This window comes from Mixophyes fleayi, chromosome 5 (assembly GCF_038048845.1).
Source record: "Mixophyes fleayi isolate aMixFle1 chromosome 5, aMixFle1.hap1, whole genome shotgun sequence".
NCBI lineage: Eukaryota > Metazoa > Chordata > Amphibia > Anura > Limnodynastidae > Mixophyes > Mixophyes fleayi.
In genome coordinates this window covers 145,191,695-145,216,083 of record NC_134406.1, presented here as the reverse complement: position 1 = coordinate 145,216,083, position 24,389 = coordinate 145,191,695, and the positions used below count along the sequence as shown (strand labels likewise).

Genomic DNA, 24,389 nt, shown 5'->3' with positions numbered 1-24,389 from the left:
GCATGGGTAAGGGTAAGGCTGAAGACTTGGATGCCACATCCATCAGGTAGCAGATGCCCCAAAATAGGCAGCAGGCACAGACATGATGATATGTCAGCACACTGGCAGTAAGATTCTAAATCAGAAAATATGTGGATGCTGCAGGACGCAGGAGCGGACTACTGCACACACAAGCAACTTTGAAAGTGACACAGGTGCTACACCCAAAAAAGCAATGCACCACTCCAGTAAGGTTAGCTAGCAGACAGATACTATTTATCGAACTAATTAGGCTTAGGATTATTTTGCTCTTGTCTTTCTGTTAAGCTGGGTACACACTACAGGGTTTTTGTCCAATAATCGGCTCAACCAGCCGACATACGACCACTCGTTCGAAAGTCGGGTCAGTGTGTGTAGTGACACGATGGTCGAAAGTCTGCCCAAATAGAGGATTATCGCCTCATATGGTTGGTTGTACCGTTCAATTTTTTCCGACCAATCACCCAACGATCATGCAGTGTGTATGCACTCATGCTGACGATCTCCATAGAGTTTACAGAGTCAGGCTCTTTTCAGCCAATGTTAGCACTGAATGTCAGAGTGAATAAATGTAGAGAGCGCTGTAGAAGGAATAATTCATTTGTTCGTTCTGAGACAGAATATTTCGTTTCAGAGCCACAGAAGCTAACGAAATTCGTTAGGACATGTGGATAGCTATAACAAGGCAGTTTTAATCAGTGTGACAATGTGACAGTAGTGAATGAATGAATATTGTGCTGTCATTCTCCGGACTAGAGAACCAGACAAAGGACCAGATGAAGAGCACAAAAGGTAAGGTAAATTAAGGTATTTACTGAAGGTAAATCGTGTCAGTGTGTATGGATGAATCGTCAGACTGATCAGACCTTCAGTCGTAGGTACAATAGTTTGAGATAGCACGTCGGTCTGAACAATTCTTCAGTGTGTACCCAGCTTTAGTTCCATGTGAGAACCTGTAACATTGGAAATGAAGAGATAAAAACAGTGCCTCAGGCATTTGTGATTGATTGCTCCCTTTGGAATTTAAAGTGATCATCTGCAACAATTGCAAGCAGAACTATAAAAGGGTATACATCTCACCACCAGATCAGTATACAGTTCTTGTCAAGTGGATGTAAAATAGTGTTAACAAAAGATTACTTGTTAAAGCACTCTAGGGGTTAAATGTACAAAACTGCGATTTATTTTCAGTGATTTCAAATCGCTGCAAACTGCTTGAGATCACTGTCGATTTTATGTGCAAAGCCGTCATATGTATTAACCTGGCATTTTGACATTCCAAAATCCATATAATAAAATAAAAAAACCTATGCCCTCTGGTCAGGAGTTTTTGGCTACAAGTCTGAACTATAGCATTAAGAGATTTGGATCATTATATCCCGTTCACTCCCGAGTGGGCTATATTTGGTATCCTCCCCAAGAATCAGAAAATTACTATGGGTAGCAGAAAATTGTTAGTAATTATTAGTGCAGCAGCACGTAAAACTATATTACACACCTGGATACACAGAACTTCTCCCCCTGTAAAATTGTTTAAAGAAAAGCTTTTTTTTCTTCTTTAGAATGGAATGGGTGGAAGTGTCACTAAGGAGGTAAAAGTGGAAAGCTTTTTCTCAACATGGGAAAGTTATATTCAAGTTATATCCATTAAACACAAGGAAACAGCTTCATGAGTGTCTTAAGTCTACTTCTTGGTATAGCCTGAGTGAACTAGCAGAAGACCCGTCTATTCTTTTATAATAGATCCTTTGTTAAGGGGATCATGTGTGTAGAAATCTGCCATTTGCCTCCAGCTGTGGGAGATGTAGGAGTGATAACATGTAGATTGAGGAGTATTGTTTATTGGATTATTTTATGATCACATTGATATCTATAATACGTGGGCTATTGGACTCACTTTTCCATGAAAGTTTGACTCAACTGTGACAATAATTTTCAATCTTTCATGATAGCTTAACTTATCTATGTAAATAAGTTTCCTATGCTTAAATTGATATTTTTCATTCCTTTACACCATTGTAAATCATAAAATTGATACTGTGATTTTTGTATGTACTACATGCATCTAATAAACATATAGTTCAAAAAGAATAAAAAAAATATCCATACATATAATCCTTACCGAAATTTAGCCCACTAATTTATTCATAAAATAATTTGGCCCCCGTAAGATAATTAGAAATAATTTTTGCCCCTCTAAACAAGAAATCATGATTACCCTCATATTTAATACTTGTATTGTGCCTCCTGTATGTTAACATTGGCCAGCAGTGGAAAGCTGATTTTTTTGCTAATCTCGCCTATCCAAAGCAGCATGTTGACTTTGGTGATTTTCACAGCAATCTCGGGAGAGGTTGCAAAATCACAGCTTTATACAAAGTTCCACTTATTCTGCAGCACTGTACAGAGATATTACTCACAACAGTCTCTGCTCCATAGGAGCTTACAGTCTAAATTCCCTAACATACATACACACAAATAGACCGTATGAGACTAAGGTCAATTTATTAGCAGCCAATTAACCTACTTGTATGTTATTTATGGAGTGTGGTACCCAGAGGAAACCCATGCAGACACAGGGAGATACATTTACCCCCAGATCTCAATTGAACATAGACCTGGAGGATCCTGGTGAATGGAGCTTCAGGTAAAAACACTCCACTGCCTCTCTGAGGGAACAATTGGGCTAGTGGGAAGTCAGAAGAAAGGTGTTTTAAGACGGACATGGTTGATGGAATCATTAAAATAATAAACACGACTCTAAGAATTAGAAGGTATGGCGATTAAAAGGTTGACACTCTGTAATAAAAAAAAAAAAAGATTTTCTGAAAAGGTCATTAATACAGAGGCCCCGAAGTAAAGCATCTCAGTATGCAACAACAGAATTTTGAAGAAATTCTTATTCTGGTGCATTCAAAAGTGTGAAGATCCAAACACTGCCCATAATTCCGAAATGATGGCTGGATGGCTTAGATGAAGGACTGGCCATGGGAACCCTTACAGTACAGTACACTAAATTCCTTGCTGGAAGTTTAACTGGCAGAGGATACATTCAAAGCAAGTCTCTTACAGGAATTCAAAGCATCAAACCCCAGATTAAAGCTGTGTGTTGACCCTCGTGTTTCGGTTTCGAAACCGGTGTCAGTTCTATACTGTGTTTGGGTTTCAGCTTTGCTACCAGTTTTGCGGAAAAAAAAAAAGCACAAAAGATTTTGGTTTTTGTTTTAGTTTTGGATCTGGATTAAATTAAAAATTGTGAAAAATAGATAAGAAAATGTCATTTTGAGGTGTTTTTGATCTTATATAACCATGTATTGCACTAACATTTATTTCCAGTCATTTCCAGTCTATTTTCCAATGATCCCTTGCAATTTTCACAAAGTCAGCTGCGAACTGTCTTAATGAAGGATTTTGTAACTTTGCCATCATTGCATTTGCTTTCTTTGATTCAATTAAAAAAATAATATAATGCATAGTGTTGATATCTCCCTCTCATTGCACAAAAACCTCCTTTGCATTTTCAGACTTACTATTACTGTAATTGAATGAATAAATAACCACACAGACACCAGTGTAAATTTGTCAAAGGGTCACAGTTTTTATTTAAACAAAAATGGTGGCAGAGAGAGCAATGAGAGTAAGCTAACAACTAATAGTAAGACTAAATAGTGGAAAATCAAATTGTCATTACAACACTGGTCCCAGGATATAATCCGTTACGATGTTACAGCTTCCTATTAACTTTTGTGCTTATAAGCAAAACCGTTAGCATGGAGATAGGAGAAATGGGGCCAAGAGCACACCCCCTATGTCCACTCAGAAGGCAGCAATAGATTAATTACAGCTGCATGCCCCTGCTGGCTGTTACTAGCTGGGATGCAGCAGCAGTATGAGGCATCCCGGTTGCCCTGGTGTCAGAGTGAGTACACCCCTTCTTGGGGACCGCCTCTGTTGCAAGTCTTGGGCAGTCCTCTTTACCCTGGGGTTGGAAGAAACTTACCTCTGGGAATTATTTTCAGGAAAACCCTGCTCTTGGCACCCGATGAATACTCTGGCAATGTATTGTATTGTATGAGTAGTCTTAGAAGGATTTTTGTATGGCTGCAGGCCACCTTCATCTCTAAGCATCTTCATTGATCTTTTACAGATAGCTTGAGCAGTGGCTGAATGAGATATTTACCGTATAACTAAAATCTGCTCAATTGATCTTTTACAGATAGCTTGAGCAGTGGCTGAATGAGATATTTACCATATAACTAAAATCTGCACAATTGATCTTTTACAGATAGCTTGAGCAGTGGCTGAATGAGATATTTACCCTATAACTAAAATCTGCAGAATTGATCTTTTACAGATACCTTGAGCAGTGGCTGAATGAGATATTTACTGTATAACTAAAATCTGCTCAATTGATCTTTTACAGATAGTTTGAGCAGTGGCTGAATAAGATATTTACCGTATAACTAAAATCTGCACAATTGATCTTTTAGAGATAGCTTAAGTAGTGGCTGAATGAGATATTTACCATATAACTAAAATCTGCACAATTGATCTTTTACAGATAGCTTGAGCAGTGGCTGAATGTGATATTTACCATATAACTAAAATCTGCACAATTGATCTTTTACAGATAGCTTGAGCAGTGGTTGAATGAGATAATTACCTGTTGATGAGAGAGTGGAGAGATTAGAATACTCTAATATTCAGATGTAGAATATCTCTTGTATATCTCTTACTGTACTAACTAAATTAGTTAATACACTTATAAGAATCCTCATTTAGAAGACTTCTCACTAGCTAACAGCCTCCTCCAAACTTCTTTAACGGGTTCTTTGTTCTATGAACATATGAACAATCTGGGAGAAATAAGAATTGGAGGATTACCATCATATGATTTAAGTATTCTTCCATTCTACACTTTATAAAGAATATGTATTAGCGCCTGTAGGTTTTCTATATATTATTGTTGACATTATTACTTGTTGGGAATTTTGTGTATATTCCCTTTGAATTCCAGCGGGCAGCTGATAAAAGTGAAGCGCTGTTTGGGATCTCACTAAACTTTAAACTATATACTTCTTGAACGGGTTGTCTACAACCGTCTCACCTCATTTCTCTCCTCTCACTCACTCCTTGACCCGCTACAATCCGGTTTTCGCCCCCTGCACTGCACTGAAACTGCCCTCACTAAGGTCACTAATGACCTACTCTTCGCTAAATCCCAAAAAACTACTCCCTTCTTATCCTTCTTGACCTCTCTGCTGCCTTCGATACTATTGACCACGCATTCCTTTTGCAAACTCTCAAATCTATAGGCCTATGTAACACTGTCCTCTCCTGGTTTTCCTCTTACCTCACCAATTGTTCCTTCTCAGTCTCTACACATGATTCTACACCCCCTCTTCCCCTACCTGTTGACGTTCCTCAAGGCTCTGTTCTTGGCCCCCTGCTTTTCTCCCTCTACACCTCCTCCCTTGGTGTCCTCATCCGCTCCTTTGACCTTTAGTACCACCTCTATGCTGATGATACCCAAATTTATCTTTCATCCCCTGACCTCTCCCCTTCTATTCTGTCTCGTATCTCCTGCTGTCTCTCGACCATCTCATCTTGGATGTCCCGATGTTTCTTTAAACTCAATATTTCCAAGACTGAGCTTATAGTCTTCCCCCCTTCCAGGACTCTCCCACCTCCCTCCCTCTCTATTTCTGTTAATAACACTACCCTCGTGTCTGTCCCTCAAGTCCGATCCTTGATTCCTCCCTCTCTTTCAAGCCTCACATTCTGTCCCTCTCAAAATCCTGCTGCTTCCACCTTCGGAATATATCCAAGATACGCCCCTTTCTCACCACAGAAGCTACGAAAACCCTTGTTCACTGCTTGTAATCTCTCGCATTGACTACTGTAACCTCCTTCTCTCTGGCCTACCTCACTCTCACCTTGACCGTCTTAAGTCAATCCTCAATGCTGCTCCCCGCCTCATTTTTCTCTCCCGCCGCTGTCTCTGCAGTCTCCCTCCAACAGTCACTACATTGGCTCCCCATGCCCTACAGAAATAAATTTAAACTCCTCACCCTCACCTTTAAAGCTCTTAAACAATCTTCCCCTCCTTGCATCTCCAATCTCATCTCTACCTACACTCCTACCCGCCCCTTCCGCTCTGCCTGTGACCACTGCCTCACTACTTCACTGATCACCTCTTCTCACTCTCGTCTTCAGGACTTTGCCTGGGCTGCTCCCCTGCTGTGGAACGATCTTCCACGTTCCATCAGGTTAGCATCTACTGTCAAAGGTTTCAAGTGTGCCCTTAAGATTCATTTCTATGTTCAAGTCTATCAGCTCTCCTCCTAACTCCCGTGTTCTGGATCTCTCCCCCAGTTAGTACCCCCCTATTTGTGTCTCCCCCTTTCCTTTAGGGTGTAAGCTCTCAGGAGCAGGGCCCTCTTTCCTTGTGTGCTCGTTCTACTATTCCATCACCCTCTGTACCTCTTGGCCGGCTTCGCTAGCCCTGTTTTTTTTTAGCTTCGGCCTACTTATCACTGATTTCTACCATCCCTTTCACTAACTGTCCAGGAAATAAATTGATTTGCTTTACCTTGTTACCTGTGTTTGTATATATTTTTGTTCTTTCTGTATTGTGTTCTGTCTTGGGTCTCTGTTTTCTGTATATGTAATGTATGGCGCTGTGGACCCTTTGTTGTGCCTTATAAGTTAAGGATAATAATAATAATATAGTGGCAAGGTAAGGAAAGCCCTGCTCTTGGTTACTGATGAATGTTCTGGCAATATATTGTGTGCCTAATCTTTGAATTTTGTAGTGTCGGTGCAGGCCAGTTCATCTCTCATCATCTTCATTTATTTATATGACAAGAGCAAATTAGGTAGGTCTTTACAATTGGGTTCTACTTGTTTAAATATCTACTGATACTTCTGTTCGACTAATGACATCTGAATCTTACTGCCTCTTCACTCTTCATGATGTATGCTGTGTAATGTTCTAAATTTAGTGCGTGCATAGTGCTTCACCATTTTTATCTCTTGCACCTTACACTATTTTTTTTTTGCTGTTTCATTTATCTAATGGGCTTGCTTCAGTTGGTGGAATGGCAGATGATATATTTTTTTGCAGCACTGCATTGTTCTACATGTGGTCGCTGAATGTCGAACATGCCCAGAAAAAACCCTCACACACAAACACCCTTTTTTAAATATAGATTTCACATAATGACCCTTTCAAAATGAACAAGTATTGAAAAATAGAAAAGATTACAATAAAATAATATATTGCCTTTTTTTGGGGTGTGCAACTGAATATCACACGCAAACACCCTGTTAATAGTAATGCTAATAGTCAGACAGCAGAAGCACACAGTTTTTGTCCAACAAGAAATATATTAGTTAGTTCAGAATAATATCCATCTAACTCAGTGTGTATATAATGTCTAGTATTATTTTATATATATATATATATATATATATATATATATATATATATGCAATGCATAAACAACAACCAGTAGTCACTAGTCAGTTTAAAGTCTATTTCAGATTGAAATTAAAAGCAATTGATCAGCAAAAATTGTAGCTGGCTATTCTCTACAGAACTGCTTTACAATAATGACAAGATTCTATTGCTTTCATCTGTCCCTCGTTCACCCTGAATGCTATTTTGTGAGCCGAGCACGGCAGCTAACCTCCACCCTACACCCTGTCTGTTCTAAAATGGCACTGAAGAAAACGAGAGAGGACTAAATATACAAAAGGATCAAGTTTCATCTCATTTTGAGATACAAGTTTGGCAGGAGAAACCAAGTCATGACTTGGTTTCACTCGGATCCCCAATGTCGATTTTCATCAGGTGTCACATAAACCTAACCGCTCATCTCTACCTCAGCTAAAGCATTTCATAGCTCTATGGGGCTTAAATTTAATCCTTCAGGCCTTAATAGAAGAGAGCTTTGTTCCTCTTCAGGAAATTCCTAAGCTGGGCAACTCTGAAAGTATTTTTCTGGTAACAATTATGTCTTACAGAAGTATAGGTGAACTGTGCATATTATGGTCAGAAACCCTACATGAACATTTTTCAGGACTGTGTGTTCCTAAGAACCAAACCTCAATTGCTTCCTAATTTCTAAATTCCAAAACAATCAGTAGATGATCCTTCCTTCTTTTTGACCCAATTCCAAGAAACAGATCTTACACTCTCTGGACTTAGAAGGAGCCCTTACTATATAACTGGACAGGACTAAAACAATTAGAAAAATTAAAAGACTATTTCGATTGCCAGAGAGATAGCTCTAACCTATGCATTAGCAATGTATAGTGAGAAAAATGGAAGTAAGCTAATTAACTGCTTGGGTACTAGCCCATTAGTGATGGCTACAATGGAGTTCCTTGCACTTTGTATTGTATTACTAGGTGATGCACTCTGTGTTTCTCCCAATATGTTGTTTGTTTTGCTTGGGAATGGTCAGTAAACTCCAGAGACAGTGAGGATCTGAGTTTATATACTTCCGGTGTGTGAATCTTTTTCTTATGTGTACCCTTCAGACTGACCCAAGATTACCCATTAGTGATGGCAGCTATGGGTGGCATCTAGGAAATTAAATCAACAGGTAATAAGTATCATGTTTTGTTCCATTCAGTTGGGTGATCTGCACATATTCGCATGCTTCTTTTATAGATTGCACTTAGAAAGAATAAAAGACATGCTTGAAAGTATTAGTACTAATCACTGCCACCTCTTTATTTATGATATGTTATTAGACTCAGGAGAAATGAGAAATGCAAACACTCACTCGCTTTTAGGCCATTAAAATAGAATCTTGAGCAAAACAGTAACAAAAAAACATAACATTTTTGCATGCCAATCAATGTAAAACAGGCACAGCACTGCATAAATAGTTAATGTTTTCATTATTTAGCACCTACTGGATGCTGGGGAACATAATCGTCAAAGAACTGGAAGGAAACAGAACTTAAAGGATCACTAAACTTAAATATTTCAAAACATAAGTTTTCTTACATGAGAAAGCTACTAATATTACTCAGATATATTTATTACATTTTACATACGTATTTGTAACAGTTATTGGTCACTCTTTTAATTAAGTTAGTTTTAGGTTTCTAGGTCCTTAAAAATGAATTAGTAGTGAAACTGTTATTCCAGACCAACCTAAACAAATCTGCTTATCAGAATATATTGTACATTGTAAATATAGAGATGATTTTCTGCCTTGAAGCAAAGTGAGCACCTTAAGCTCTGCAGAAGGGGGCAGAGAAAGAATTATTTTTAAGTGTTTATAGTTTATTTATTTTTTGCAGTGTTGATCAATGATATTCCCTCCCAAACTGGTTCAAATGTGAGCCCCAAATCTCTCTCGCTCTCTCTCTTTCTTTCTTTCTCTCTCTCTCTCTATATAAATACTGTCAAAGAGAGGGTTAGGCTGCCATATTTCAAGAGGAATTGTAAGGGTTTGATTTATAATCTGCAGGAAAAGGTGGCAGATAGGATTACATTCTCACAGAGTGAGACTCCTAGGTGGAACATGCACAGGTGGAAGACAAGGGTCTAATGGGGTAATTAGACTAAGGGGAGGGGTTGATCGTATTTAAACTTGTACTGTTTGTATTGTGTTGTGCGACCAATGCCGAGCTAGTTGTGATTAGACAGGAGATCTATGTCTTGCCAGAGCCAGAATCTCCTGGTGTCATCCTGACGAGTGTGTGCTGTGTATTATTGGTGATGTGTACAATAAAGGCACCGTCATTCATGTCTGTCATCTGACAAGTGCCTGTGTCGCTATATATATATATATATATCTTCTGTTATACAAAAATAAGTTGGGTTTATGCATATATGAAAACCAGTAATGCCCATCTTGTTGGCATTAGGACTCAACTATTTCACTTTTTTTATTTATTTCAAAAGTGTAACCATACCCAAAAAAGCAGCTAAAAAATCCTAACCCGATAACGATATGGTGAGACCCCCCCCCCCCCAAAATAGAGCTTTTGTGGGAGACTGCCATCATTACATGATCACAGCCAGCGGTAATGGTGTTGCTTAAATGTTTGATTGTAGCACATTAACATTAGTTGCACACCTCTATTACAAGCAAACCAAGTCACTAGTGTGTAGTGAATTTGGCAACTGATTGTATGTGACATATCTTTGGGGTGCAGAATTCACCGCACCCCAAAGTCTAGACAGGTTTAAATGACCTGCTTAGATTTGGTTGTGCAACAAAGTCTCTGTTCTTCCTCTCAAACAAATGGCAACAACCAGATATAGTACATGGCAAAGGGACAAGCTCTTAAATTAATTTACACATGATTTGATTTTTATTCTAGTACAAACCCTTGAGCTGTAGGGTTTGGACATAGTTTATTGAAATCTTTCTCCAAACCGCTGTGGATATATATAGTTTTTCCCTCAGCAAATAATGTCACTAGCTTTTACATTCATGGCAGTCAATTTCTTTTTGAGGGCCTGGAAAGTGAATTTGAGATTTATTGATCCCTCATGTTGCTGCCTGCTATGTCTTGTACAAAGTGTATTTGGTAAATGTTAAGGCCATATGATCTCATTTCAAGAAAATGGGAAGGGAAATAATTATTATTATTATCATAATTATTATTATTTTTATTATCATAATTTTTATTAGCTGGGATATACTGGTTTAACTATTATGTATTATTACATTTAGCACATGTTCAGGGCAGGTTTCACCATCCCTGATAGCACTTAAATTGAAGTCTTTATTTCTGTGATTCTATTGCCCAGCCCACAAAGGACATCATTTATGAAGCACATAATGAAAGGGGTGCATTGCAAAATCCCCTTTCATGGCACCATTCATCTCAATTCGCCCTGGTTCTCCTAGATTTACAATGGTGCATGGTTGTGCAGAACAAGATTGTGATGTTTGTGTATGAATTTTTCATTGACAGTGGGAGTTATTGGGTGAAGCAAGGGCATTCCTTGCAATGTATGAAGTAGGTGCACAGGCATTGCCTAGTTTTGCAAAGCGGTGAAAAATGTTTTATTTTGCAGAGTGAGGTTAATAAAATTAGATATAAGGTGAGGAAGGTGCATTTTGGGGGCATTTCTTGGTTTGTGAAAAGGTGGACAACGAGAGAGTCACAAATTTATGTGAAATGCATCCCAACCTGGTTGATGTACAGTTTATTATGATATAATGGTGTTAACATTTACCTAAGTATCATATACTACATGTTTACACTATTTATATAATTAGCTTACAAAAGCAAAATAACAATGTAAACAGAAAATCGTTATTAATGATGATAACATAGGGGAGTTTGTGGGCAAATAAAGTTGAATCCATTCGATTCAAATTTATTTGTGTGAGGTATTTTTCTGTACCATACTGGAGTGAATGAGTTCATGTTCAAGGTTCTATTACCGGTCTCTTCTACAAAACACAGGGAACGTGTTAATCTAACAGTGACTGTGGCTGTACCAACAGAATGTACACCGTTGTGGTATAATCACAATCGGAAAACTGTCTAGCGGAACTAGGACCGTGGCCAACAGGACAATTATATGCCTGTACAAAAAAAAAAAGTTTCATTGCTAATATTGTGTAGTGTAGACTGGTTCCCGATTGCTATTTAACTATTAACCCTGAATGAAAAGAAGCTTCAGCACCATCCATGAATGAACAGCGACCAGCAGCACCTCCCGGCTGACAGAGGATGACTCTGTCCTCACGGCAGCAATGGGATTGTTAGAAACTATCCACCATCATCCGGAGTGCGTATCGATGTAAGTACAATTCATAAATGGGATTAGGTAACAATTGAACATGTCCTTTTACACCATGCTCCCAAAATAATTACATAATAATGTAGTGATTGATCTGTTATGCAATTACATAAAATAAAAAATATATATTTTGAGTAGCGATAATATTGATAACTATTTATTCCAATTTATCTGTCTATGTGCATTATTAAAGAGTAACGTTTTAAAGCCACAAACATTCATATTTCACTATAAGCAGAAAATAGAAATTAAAAGATAGAAGAAACAATTGAGTATAAAAATGTAAATGCCAGGCTGACATTTTGTAAATCAATCAGGTTAAAAGTTGGAGTCTATAACTGTTATTAGTGCTATCGGGCACAAGCTTGCAATCGCTCGCTGCTCACTGTGATAACATGGGATTGAAGAAACCCCGGCCCGTAGCAATAACCACCTGCAGTGATTAGTCGGACTTGAACAATAGCTACTGTAGATAAATAGATCTGTCTGTATGACTGTTAATATATTTATCACATTAATAGTAAGTCTACTTGTTATATAAAATATTAAAATTCAATGTTTCACTCATTGTCTCTATAAAATAACTCATTTTTGACAATTAACCAAGAATAAAAAGTTTTACATAGTGAAATCATAATGCTATAGTGCTAAGATACCTTTTAGAACTGGTCTTTTGAATGCGTATTGTTTTGTTGTGATTCAATTGATGCAATCGACATATGTGACAAGTTTAGATCTATTTAATGCCACTTTCTTTTACTTTTGTAACAAAAAAAGTAAATTTGTCAAAGTGCCTTATGAGACACAGGATATAATCGAAAATATGGTACTGTAGTTCACACTAAACACATATTAGTTTACTCTGTTATTACAACCCCAATATTAGCTTTGAAAATAGATAGATACAAATCGCCCTCTGCTCTATTGCAATACACACAGACACACACACACACACAGATTATATATATATATATATATATATATATATATATATATACACATATATGTGTGTGTGTGTGTGTGTGTGTGTCTGTGTGTGTGTGTCTGTGTGTATTGTAATAGAGCAAGGGGCAGTTTGTGTATAATTTTATATATATATATATATATATATATATATATATATATATATATTATATATACACACACATACATATACACACACACACACACACAGACCTTTGTTCTTATTGCATATTCTATACATGTACATATTTTTAATATGAGATACTTGTAAAAAATAAATCAGAGTAAAAATGGTAGCAATAATGTAGTGATGACAACTGCTACTTTACCGTATTATATCATCATGCATCATTTTAACATTAGCAAACAAAAGCGTCAAGAAAAAGCGTTACTTACTTTGCATAAATTTATAACATTGAGTGTGATTAAAATGTAAAATACTTCTCTGTAGGCCAACTCTCAGACATAAAAGTTAGGTAAGAATTGTTCTCTGTTTATGGTCTTCTTATATTCTGAGTCCCCAATTCTCCTTGTTAGTTGTTGAGGTTCAGGATGTGCCTTGATCTCTACAGGAGTCAGACTGAATGGTGTGAGGATCTGCTGCATAGGCAGTTGCCCGTGATGAGCTGCTAGAAGATAATAGGCAATAGCCCTCCCTCATCTGCTCATCTTTTCAATGACTCTTCAGCTCAACCCTGTATTAACAACAACCAACCTATGCCCTCTCTGTTTTATTCCTTCCCACAAATAGGAAACTGCTAAATATTCCCCCTTAAGGTTGTTAGCGCCATTTACCATTTCCCTCCAATAAAAACATAAAAAAATAATAGTTTGTAATGCTGTACTATAATGTTATTCAAGACATTACATATTTTGCTATTGTCATTGGTTGGATATAGCTAGTTTATTATTTTTCTCAAAGCATTATTAAGTGCTAGGGAAAATCCTACTGTCAAATGTAAAATGAGATGGCCCGTAAGTGTTTGCTTGCATGTTATACATGTAGTTTAGCTGCTTATTGACTGTATTTTTGCATACCCTACAGATGTCTTTATTGTAATGCTTGCCTGTTGAGGTGATTTGGGAAATGACAAGACTACATCATAGGCAGCAAAATCACAAGTGACATATTCAGGCTAAAGGAAGGTACAAAGTATTTTAATCATTAGGATCCCCTCTAAGATGTTACTTAAGCTCACGTCTTGTGTATGCATATACACACACAGAATAAAATACATATACCTACTATATTTATATAGCAAAACAATAGACGGGTACATGGTCCCCTTTCATTAAAAAGGTAACATGTTTTCTTTCTACCAACTGGCTAGTGTGTTTGAGGAGAAAACATGTATCTGTAGTACCAACATGTCATGTTGAGGATGCTGAAAATAGTAAAACTAAAACAGTCACTCTTTATGTAAAGTGCATATTTACAAAACAATGTAGTGTGCAGTTACATTAGGGCAAGATCCATGAGCATAACTAGGGTTGCAGGTATATCAAAATGAAATTCTGCTGAGAAGGGAGCTCTGATGATGCTGGGGATGTTCCCTTCATCTCATCTCTGAGCAAGAAGATCAGAATGACGCAGAGAGGAGGCTGGTGGATAGCTTGGCAAGGTATGGTAGATAGCTTCCCCTTAGAGACCTTGTGAGCCTCTTCAAACTTTTGTAGTGGGCCCCACAAATTTCTAGTTATGTTCTTGGAAGGTTCCATACATATAATACTTGTATACTATAGGTGTGTAGGTAATATATAACAATTTTGATAGGGCAATAGAAAAACATAAGTATGGAATTGCTCCTTTAAAGTTCCATTGTTCACCCATGACATTTTGACATTTGGTAATTAGAGAGCATCAAGATGACTGTATGGTTGGTATATGTATTCACCGTTGATTGAATATATGTAGGCAGCCATAGTAATTGATGCTCTTTATCCTTGAGATGATAATATAATATTTTGCTATTTAATGGATTGGGGACATTGGAAAAGGACTGAAATTATTTTGTGGATTCTTTGGGTGATCAGATTATGGTTCAATGTAAAGGGAGTAAGATTAATGCGAGAACAAGTGAAACGGGCACGTATACTGATAAATTAATTTAGCAACTTTTGCCATTTTCATAGTACAGCGAAGCAGAGTACTCTATACTACAATAGATTTGTATACAGTGGGAGTTGCCCAGCTCATCACATTGTTAGCATACATTATTCTATAGATTTTATATATCTTCATATAGTGTGCCAATAGGAGGCTGTATGTTTGTTGTGTGTGTATACAATAGTTATCTATTACAACTTCAAATGAACATTTAAATCAGGCTTTTCATTCTGATAACTTGCAACTTTGAGTACAAGGTGAAGGACAAGCTGGCAGAGGTTAGGATAGGAGTGGATGTCTTTTATTTCTGTGTCATCATTACTGTTCTTACAGCCTGCTGGTTGTCAACACGTTCAAATAGTCTTCAGATACACAACTATGTGGTGCTTGGAAGCGTGTTATAGCGTATTTTGGAGCAGTACACTTTCCATAATATCACATTTACTGAATTTGACTACATAATACATGTTTGGATTTTAAAAACTCCTGCCAAAAAATATTAACTTATAAAGTCAGAGAATAATTTGTAGATGGTAAGAATTGAATCTCACAGGCAGAAAAAGAAAAATTTTATTTTGTCATAGGTCAATATAAAAATAGCCACATTTTTAGGGAAAGAAATTTCCATGGACAAATAGAGAAAGAGATATAATGAATGCAACCGTGGTTTCCTCGAAAGGAAATGATCCTGGGCTACATATAAACTGAATCGCACATTCATTCAGAAATCCCCGGCACTACTTAGGATATCCGTCAAATTTCTGTGGTGGAGGAATATTAAGCTGTTTAGTTGTGTAGACTACAGCGGGAGCCGAAGCGGGTAGAATCATCCCGGAGGTGGTGACAGTCACAGACCGAGAGACGGTCAAGGAGGCTTGAAGAGGGTCCAAGCGGGAGACAACTCCCAGAATGCATTGAAGTAGTTGGGCCTGTTTGGACTCCTGTTGTTCAATATGGTGAGTCAGGTGAAGTAATAGCTCTTGAGCCGAGGGTTCAAATGTACCTTCAGATGTCATGAACAGAGTATACTATTACAGATCTGCTTGAACTGAAGGCTACTTGCTGGATTTAACACGGCTAAACTAGGAGGCCTTTGCCTCATGCCTCTGGGCTTCACAAGGGATCCCCAGGAGGAGGTTTGGAGCTTGCTGCAGGAGACGCGCAGGTCATGGCCCCCCAAGTTAGCCACTAGTGAAGCAGTAGGTGAACAGGGATAGTCGTGCCATCCAGAATCAGGCGGTGCGAAGTCAGGAAGCCAGGAGTCAAACCAGAGAATATGCACAAGCCAAAGGGGAATCCAAAAGCAGGGTCAGGTAATGCCAGGTCAGTAGCCCATAGATCAGACAGGATGCAGGGAAACAGGTAGAAGCGCATAAGAAGACTTTGATACTCTGACACCCTAAAGGTGCCAGAGTGTCCCTTAAATAGCATGTAAGGCCTTCTGATTGGTGGCAGTGGAAATCGGCAGTTATGAAACAGCTGACTGCCGACAGGAGGAGGCAATACTGTCCTGTTGCCTAGCACCGGAGACACGCATGTTCTGCACATGCGTTCGCTGGGCCAGAACAGGAAGAAGTGTCCCATTGCTAGGCAACCAGATGCGACAATGCAGCAGGGAAAGGTGGCCATCCCTGGCACCAAATGGACGTGCGGAGACGGCACCTGACACATTTGTTAAGAGGGGAATGCATCTGAGACAAAAACTCTGAGGACCATTCAAAACTCACTGTCTAAAAGTCATTATATAAATATAAAACCTAAAAAAGCAGGTAATACACATTTTGTGTGAGATAAAAAAAAAAATAATATTAATAATTTAAAAACATATGTAGAATTATATGTGAAAATTAATAAGGTAAAGTGGACAGTAGAACGGAATCATTTATTGATAGATATATACAACTGTAAATTAAATAACTGTTAGGACTGCGGCTATTAGATAAGCTTTTAGAACTAATAGTGGTCTTCACTTTTAGCAGCCACCTTTCCTGTAGAACTGATGTTTTTCGGAGGTACTCAGATGTTCCCAGGACTTAGGCTCTTAGGTAGTAAAAACTCATCAATGCTTATCTATACTACAGCGCCGGGTGGAGGTAACTAGAATACTGGAGACAGGTATCAGAAACAGGCCAGAGGCTGTGGGTCAGTATCGAGCAGGGAAGGTCGAGAAACAGGCCAAAAGATTGTGGCAGGTTGCAGACAAGGATAATCCAGAAAACAGGCAGAGGTCAGGGGCATCAATGTACAAGCAAGGCCAGAGTCAAAGCCAAAGGTTACAACAGAAATCAGGTCAAGCAGTGCATTCACAGAACAGGAACAGGATAGTGCTGGTCAACACATGTGTAGCACATGGACGCTATAACAGGCAGGGAGGCTAAGCCCTTATATACTCACTGCATTCAATCAGCAATCAAGGTCAGGCATGTCTGGATTAGCCCCAGGGGCTGCTTTATTAATATTAGATAAGTGCGCACGTGCCCGACTGCACACCTGGTTAAACGCACAATGTTAAATGAAGAGCATCTCGACCATTGCCTAGGTAACTGCTTGTTACAAATCTTAGCTTTCCACGCTCCAACGCCGACTTCACTGTGCCGCACATGACACTTCCGGGTAGTGAGGGTCAGACCGTGCTGATTGGGCACTCATCTGTCACTCTCTCAAACGCTGGTCTCTGAGTGCTGCGATCGGCTTTCCTGATGCAGGTCACATGACTTTGTCACTGGGGGGGGCGTTTCAAAACTTCCCCTATATAACCCTACACTGACACTTGCTCGATGTCAGTGCAACTAGTTTGCTGTGCCTCTGACACCCCTGTCATTCTCTATTGCTGCATTATCCTTGGATCTCCTAGTGTACCAATTTAGCCTGTCTGACCAAGTCTGTGGAATCTCCTAGTGTATCTATTTGCTAGAACTGTGTACCAGTTCTTCTGCTTGTCTGACTACTCTCTGCCTGATATCCGTGTACCAGTTCCCGGCCTGTCTGACTATTCTCTGCCTGATATCCGTGCACCAGTTCCCAGCTTGCCTGACTATACTCTACCCGCCTCTAGGGTATCTGCACCACGTTGGTACTGCCGCTTATCCTGCAGCCACCTTCCTTCTCCCAGTCTTGCAGTGGTTTCTTCATTTTACTCAAGACCTCCTCCTTTGACTCGGACCTTGTGTTACATCCTGAGGTAGTACTGAGCGCTGCAACCTGCGGGTTCCCGGCAGCTAAGTCCATCCTGCCTTGCAGCGGTTCTTGATGAACACCGAGGAATCCGTTAGACTTCCTGCCTCTGGTCTGCCAGCGCAAATCAGGATAGATACAGGTACTCCAGAAGTTGTAACACGACTGGGATGACAAAACCAGAAGTTTACTGTTTACAAATTGTTTATTTAATGTGAGTTTGAGTTTAAAAAATAAAAAAATTAAACTGAAATAGTTGTGGGATGTTTATTGTTTAAAAAGTAAGGTCCCCACCTTAATGGATAACATTTTTTTAGAGGAAGTTCCATTATCTTGTGGGAAGAGAAAGTTGGTTTAAAATTTCCTCTTCCTCCCTATACAAAAAACAGCGATAATTCAAAATATTGCTTTGCCTAGTAGGTACTTTACAAGTTTTTACTTTTGATAAAATTGTAAAGAAAACTATTTACTGATTAATTTATAGAAATTACGAGAAAGCCAATTGTTGTTTTATGTTAGCCAATCTAGGGCTTGTTTTTTTTATGTGCATGTGTTTTGTTTCATTATGAGTTATGGGGTTTTATTTATAAGTCCTCACAATAAATTTATATTTGTCTCTAGCACTTTTGGATCCTATGCTTGTATGCCTCCCACTACTTCCGAGTCAGTGGCAGAGTACTGATAGGGCTTTATCACATTTGTACAGATAAGAACCAGATAAGGCTCTGTATATTGCACAGGACATCAGATAAGGCTCTGCACATTACACTGGGAACCATATAAGGCTCTGAACATTATACTGGGCATTAAATAATGCTCTGCATATTACACTGGGCACTAGATTAGGCTCTGCACATTACAATGGGCACTAGATAATGCTCTGCACATTATAATGGGCACTAGATAATGCTCTGCACATTATATTGGGCACTAGATAATGCTCTGCACTCTACACTGGGCAGTAGATAAGGCTCTGCACATTACACTGGGCACTAGATAAGGCTCTGCACATTATAATGGGCACTAGATAATGCTCTGCACAGTATAATGGGCACTAGATAATTCTCTGCACTCTACACTGGGCAGTAGATAAGGCTCTGCACATTATAGTGGGCACTAGATAATGCTCTGCACATTATACTGGGCACTAGATAATGCTCTGCACTCTACAGTGGGCAGTAGATAAGGCGCTGCACATTATAGTAGGCACTAGATAATGCTATACACATTAGATTTGGCATCCGTGAAGGTTCTGAAAATTAGGCAAGGCATCAAACAAGTCTCCACATATTAAAGTGGGCACAATGCATGTATCAGCATTTTAAATTGGACACCCCATAAGGCTCTGCATATTAAATTGGGCATCAGATAAGGCTTTGTGTATCAGACTGCACATCAGATAAGGCTATCAGATAATGCTCTCCATATTATGCTGGGCATCATGTAAGGCTCTGTAAATTAGACTGGGCACGATATTATGTTCTGAATATTTGATTGAACACTAAAGAAGGTAATGAATTTTAGGTTTAGTTGAGTACCAGAGATGGCTTTATATATTAGTTTGGGCTCTAGATTCAACTCTGCAAATTAGACTGCACACCAATGAAAGCTCTGAATATTAGACTAGGAACCAGATAAGGGTTTTAATTAGACTAGGGATCAGGAAAACAGAACAAAAGTGATTACAGCATTCACCATTCTTGTTTTTTTTAAAAATCGCCCTGCCTGACACCACCCTAAGCATTTACGTTTCATGCTGTTATGCACAGTGGCCTAATGGGCTCTTTCAGAAGTGACAATTTGATTTTTTGCATAAGATATACATTTTCCCACTGCGTTGAGAGATGGCACAGAGGAGAGTAGGGGCAAGCAAGTGTAGACTGAGTACAGTGACAGCGTGTTCTGAATTGTGACTCAATCAGACATGAACGTATATGCAGATATGCCGTTTAGTAGGCATATTTCTTGTGAATAATGGAGAGTTAGTTTAAGTATGATGATGAAGATGATGACTATCAGGAGTACTATGTAGCTACTTCAGATTGGCTGATTTCAGAATGACCTTTCTAGCACTAAAAAAAGTAGCATTGCGACTATATTACACTAATTATATGTACGTTTACTTATTTTAACACTGACTGCTTCAGGAAAGACAACTCCCACTTAATTTTAAAGGGATGTGGAGATGATGTTTTTTATATTTTTTAATATGATGAATGCGACTTAACAAGAAGACATTATTCTCCCTTATGTATCTGACCTGATTATGGAATTTGCACCCCATATAATAATGTATTAAACAATTTTTATATTAAATTATTATATTGTGGTCAAATAGGATAATGCCATTTTTGCAATGAGTACTTGCACATACTCCCAAAGTTTGCATCTTCTAAGCTTGTTTCAAGTACTATTCTTTTTGAATGCGCTTTTTATTGCATACGTCTTTTCCTAAGTTCACCAAAGGCGCATACGTGTCTCCCTCCAAATGAGCCTGCAATTTGCCAAACCATGTCTATTAATTATTTAAATATTCAAATAAGCCTCTCCAAAAAGAATAGGAACTTTTGGAACAGGACTTTGCGGTGACCTAATTTATTTGTTCAGAAATGTGCATTTGTCAGCTGAAATAGAACATGAAAATAAGGAACAGTGTTGCGTAGATAGATGTACATGATGTGCAGCAAAATATGCACAATTTTGTCTGAAAAATATATATGCTACACTTCCACATTGTTTCCACTATATAAATGACTCCCTGTTATCTATTGGTAAACTGTGAGTGAGGTAGAGAATCCAGGGAACCAGACAGTCATACACACACAGAACACAGAGATAAGGGGCTACACATCAAGAAACAAGTTCAATTATTTATTGTTTAACTAGATGGGTGTGCAAAATGACCAGACACCATACACATAAAATATCAAATGCATGTATAGGTAATATATATCATACTTGCCATCTCTCCCGGAATGTCTGGGAGACTCCCGCATTTCAGGTGAGTCTCAGGGACTCCCGGGAGAGTATGGCAATCTCCCACATCTGTGAAGTGGGCAGAATTACTTCCAAAATGCTGCGATTCACCGGGAATCGCAGCATTTGGCCTGCCCCCCGCTGTAAAATGACGCGTTTGCGTCATGACGTCATGGGGACGGGTCTCCAAAAAATAGCGTCATCTTGGCCTCACCCCCGTGACGCCCACTTGCCCCAGGCAGCTCCAAGATTGTACTTGCCATAAGTTAATTGTATATATATATTATATATATATATATATATATATATATATATATATACACACACACACACACATACATACATATACACACACACAGTATATACAGTGCAGGTTATTCTCATCTACAATTCTACCTTGGAACATAGCGTAATATACAGTAGATATGTACTTTAACTTGAATTGGAAAGTTCACTGGTTTCCCTTCTTCACACTATGGATTATATGACATTGTCCACGTAGGATTTGACTGAACGCTTGCGGATAATCGCAAGGTGTGGATGATACATGTATTTCTGTGTAAGCATACAGTTTTAATGCACATTTTTCAGCTATACTGTAGTGTTTTGATCTAAGTGTTTGTTGCCTGTTGACCCATGATACAGGGGCATTATACATGCTTTCTCTTGCATGCAGAAAGAACAGACAGCTGCATAAGCTATGTAGTGCCATCTGCTGGTCTTGTTCTTCCCAGTTTAATATAAATCAGGAGTATATTCCAGCTTTTCTCTTACATCTAAAAATCCCTGTTAAAACTGCTCCAAGTTTTAAATATTTTTTTTGGCTGACGATGTTATTGCAATCACACATTTGTTAAGCTGTGTTTTAAGAAAATGCTCTTGTGTTTTTACAGTAAGTTATGTTAGAATTTCATGCAGAATCAGAGGCATCCAAACTACTAATAACACAGGCTGCTGGAAGCCACTCAGGTTCTGCACCACTAATTCAATTTGAGGGAGTAGAGAAGGGGTGGCATATTCTGCTCCACTCTGACAGACTGGTAGTCTGAGCTTGGCTGTGATGTTATAACCGAGCATCACAGAGCATGGAGGAGTGGCAGCCGGCAGTTCCCAAGTAAGATATTGCCGATTGGTGCGACACTGGGCAATTGAAAAAAAAAAAAAAAATTGTGACATTATCTAATTTTGTTTTAGACTCCCCAAACCTCACTTTGGTAGCAATAATGCCTGTCCTGTCAATCACATTGCACTAGACATGTATCAAATGTACATTTTCAGGGGCAAACGCAGGATTTGTAGAGGGGGGTTTCCACACCACACCGCAAGTAGGCGTGACCAGCATGCATGGGGCCGTGGCTATAATTTTAGACAGTGCTTGGCTGCTCTCCAACTCTTCCTATTACCATAATATACATGGGCAATGCTGCGTGCACTACTCCCTTTTCAAGCAGAGCTGTGTGAAGCCGGAGCAGGGTCCAGCCACCTCAATTATACAGTGCCCCAGGCTTGGAGGGGAGTTTCCACCCACTTGGTTTGCCTATGATTTTAGTGCTCTGCCAAAAAACGAAATTCTCAGAATTTATTTGGCTGAATCCCAAGTGGAATATGAATCCTATTAAAGGCTTACAAAGTAGACTAACATTATTAGAAAACGATGGGAACAGACTAAAAGTAAGGAATATAGAAGTTATAGTCACTAGTTGTTCATACACTTTGGGGCCAATTTATGAAACACAAAAGGGTTGTAAACCCTGCAAAATGGACTCATTTCATAGGATTATGGCAAAAATTAGTTTTGGACCAATTTATTAATACTGTAATGCCGGATATTCCTGCATTATCTCAAGCATCCACTACACTTTTTATTGCAACAGACTTACTTATCAAGCCCTGAAATACTTAGCATTTCGGAGCTTGGACCCTACTGTTAATGACATCTGAGGATGGAGTTAGCAACAGTGGCACAAGCTAAAAGCCCTGCTGGAGAGGAGAAAGCATTGTGCTGCAGGATCTTTTCTCATCCGCTGTCAGCCTGCACACTCTTACTCTCACACAGAGACCATCATAACTTCAAATTGTCACAGGACTAGTGCCAGTTAAACTTATAACTGGATCATGAATCTTTTTTTCATATGTGGACATGAATATATGTGTAGATATGTTGTAACACAATTATATCCAGCAGACGCTTCATATCTAAAAGCACATTGTTATGTAGCCACTGGACCAGAAAAAGTTGTTACTGTTGTCATATTTAATTACTGTTGATCAAATGTATATGACTGGGGAGAGATCAAGTGGCGGAAGCTATCTCTTCTTCGCTGTTATAGCTGCTTATTGGAGGAGCTATCCCAGCATGATTATAAGGGTAAATCGTTCCGAATCTACATGCCTTATCACTGCGAAAAGTAGCAATAAGAGATGTTACTTAATGGCAGAAAATAATAATAAATATACCCGTAAGTTTGTAACCAAGATGAGTTCTTTCTTGCCTAAACTTATAAGTGTATGTCAGAAGTAAAAACATTTTTACACATAAGCAAATTCTACCTGACACATAACAAATAGTGTACTTGTAGGGCAAGATATTTTATTGCAAATTTTCTGTTTTTTAATACAAAGTCTGGGTTAAATTACACTGTAATTTTACTGAAAATATTTCCCGCGGTCTAAAACAGAAAAGGTGCTGGCATAGTTATATACTAATCCAGCGGTGTCCTTATGATTATATACTAGCCCAGCAGAATGCCTTTACAATTATAACCAGGCCTATAAAAGGATATACAAGTCTAGCTGCATGCCCATACAATTATATACAATCCCAGATGATTTCCATTACGATTATATTCCAGTCCTCTAGTGTCCATAGTATTATATGAAAGAGAAGCAGAGTGCCATATGATTTTATAGCACCCCATTCAAATACCTACATTATATTTAGTGAGTAGTAATGTTTTCACTTTGGAGAATAAAGATGCCCTTTGATATTTTTTAATACTATTATGGAACAATTTCAAAATGGATTATGTGAATCAGTTATGGCAAAACACACCTAGATACAAGTATCACCAAATACTAGCAACGTTTTTTGCTCCAAGCTGAAATTTGTAGTTTATGAGAAATAATTCTTTTAATGTTATATTGCACATATATTATCCCATATATATTCTACAAGAGGATATAAATATAAGCAGCAAATGTACCATCTTACCTTTCCCCAGATGTCACAAAACCCAACTGCTTATAAAGAAGTTTGTGCTTGTAGTCCAGCTCTGGCTCCCAGCTTGATGCTGCCAGTGAAAATGGGCGTCTGATTTCAGTGTGTCCAGGACATTGGCCAATACACAGCAAAGCTGTATAAGC

At 38.6% G+C, this 24,389-nt stretch overlaps 1 protein-coding gene across 1 annotated transcript in view; it reads right to left on the bottom strand.

The window, feature by feature from the left end:
* Nucleotides 1–13,338, bottom strand: part of SLC6A3 (solute carrier family 6 member 3) — a 108,771-nt gene extending 95,433 nt beyond the window's left edge. The window contains exon 1 of the mRNA XM_075211306.1: nt 13,166–13,338. The gene's annotated coding sequence lies outside the window, so the exon portion shown is untranslated. The remainder of the gene's footprint in view (nt 1–13,165) is intronic.
* Nucleotides 13,339–24,389: the final 11,051 nt, after the last annotated feature.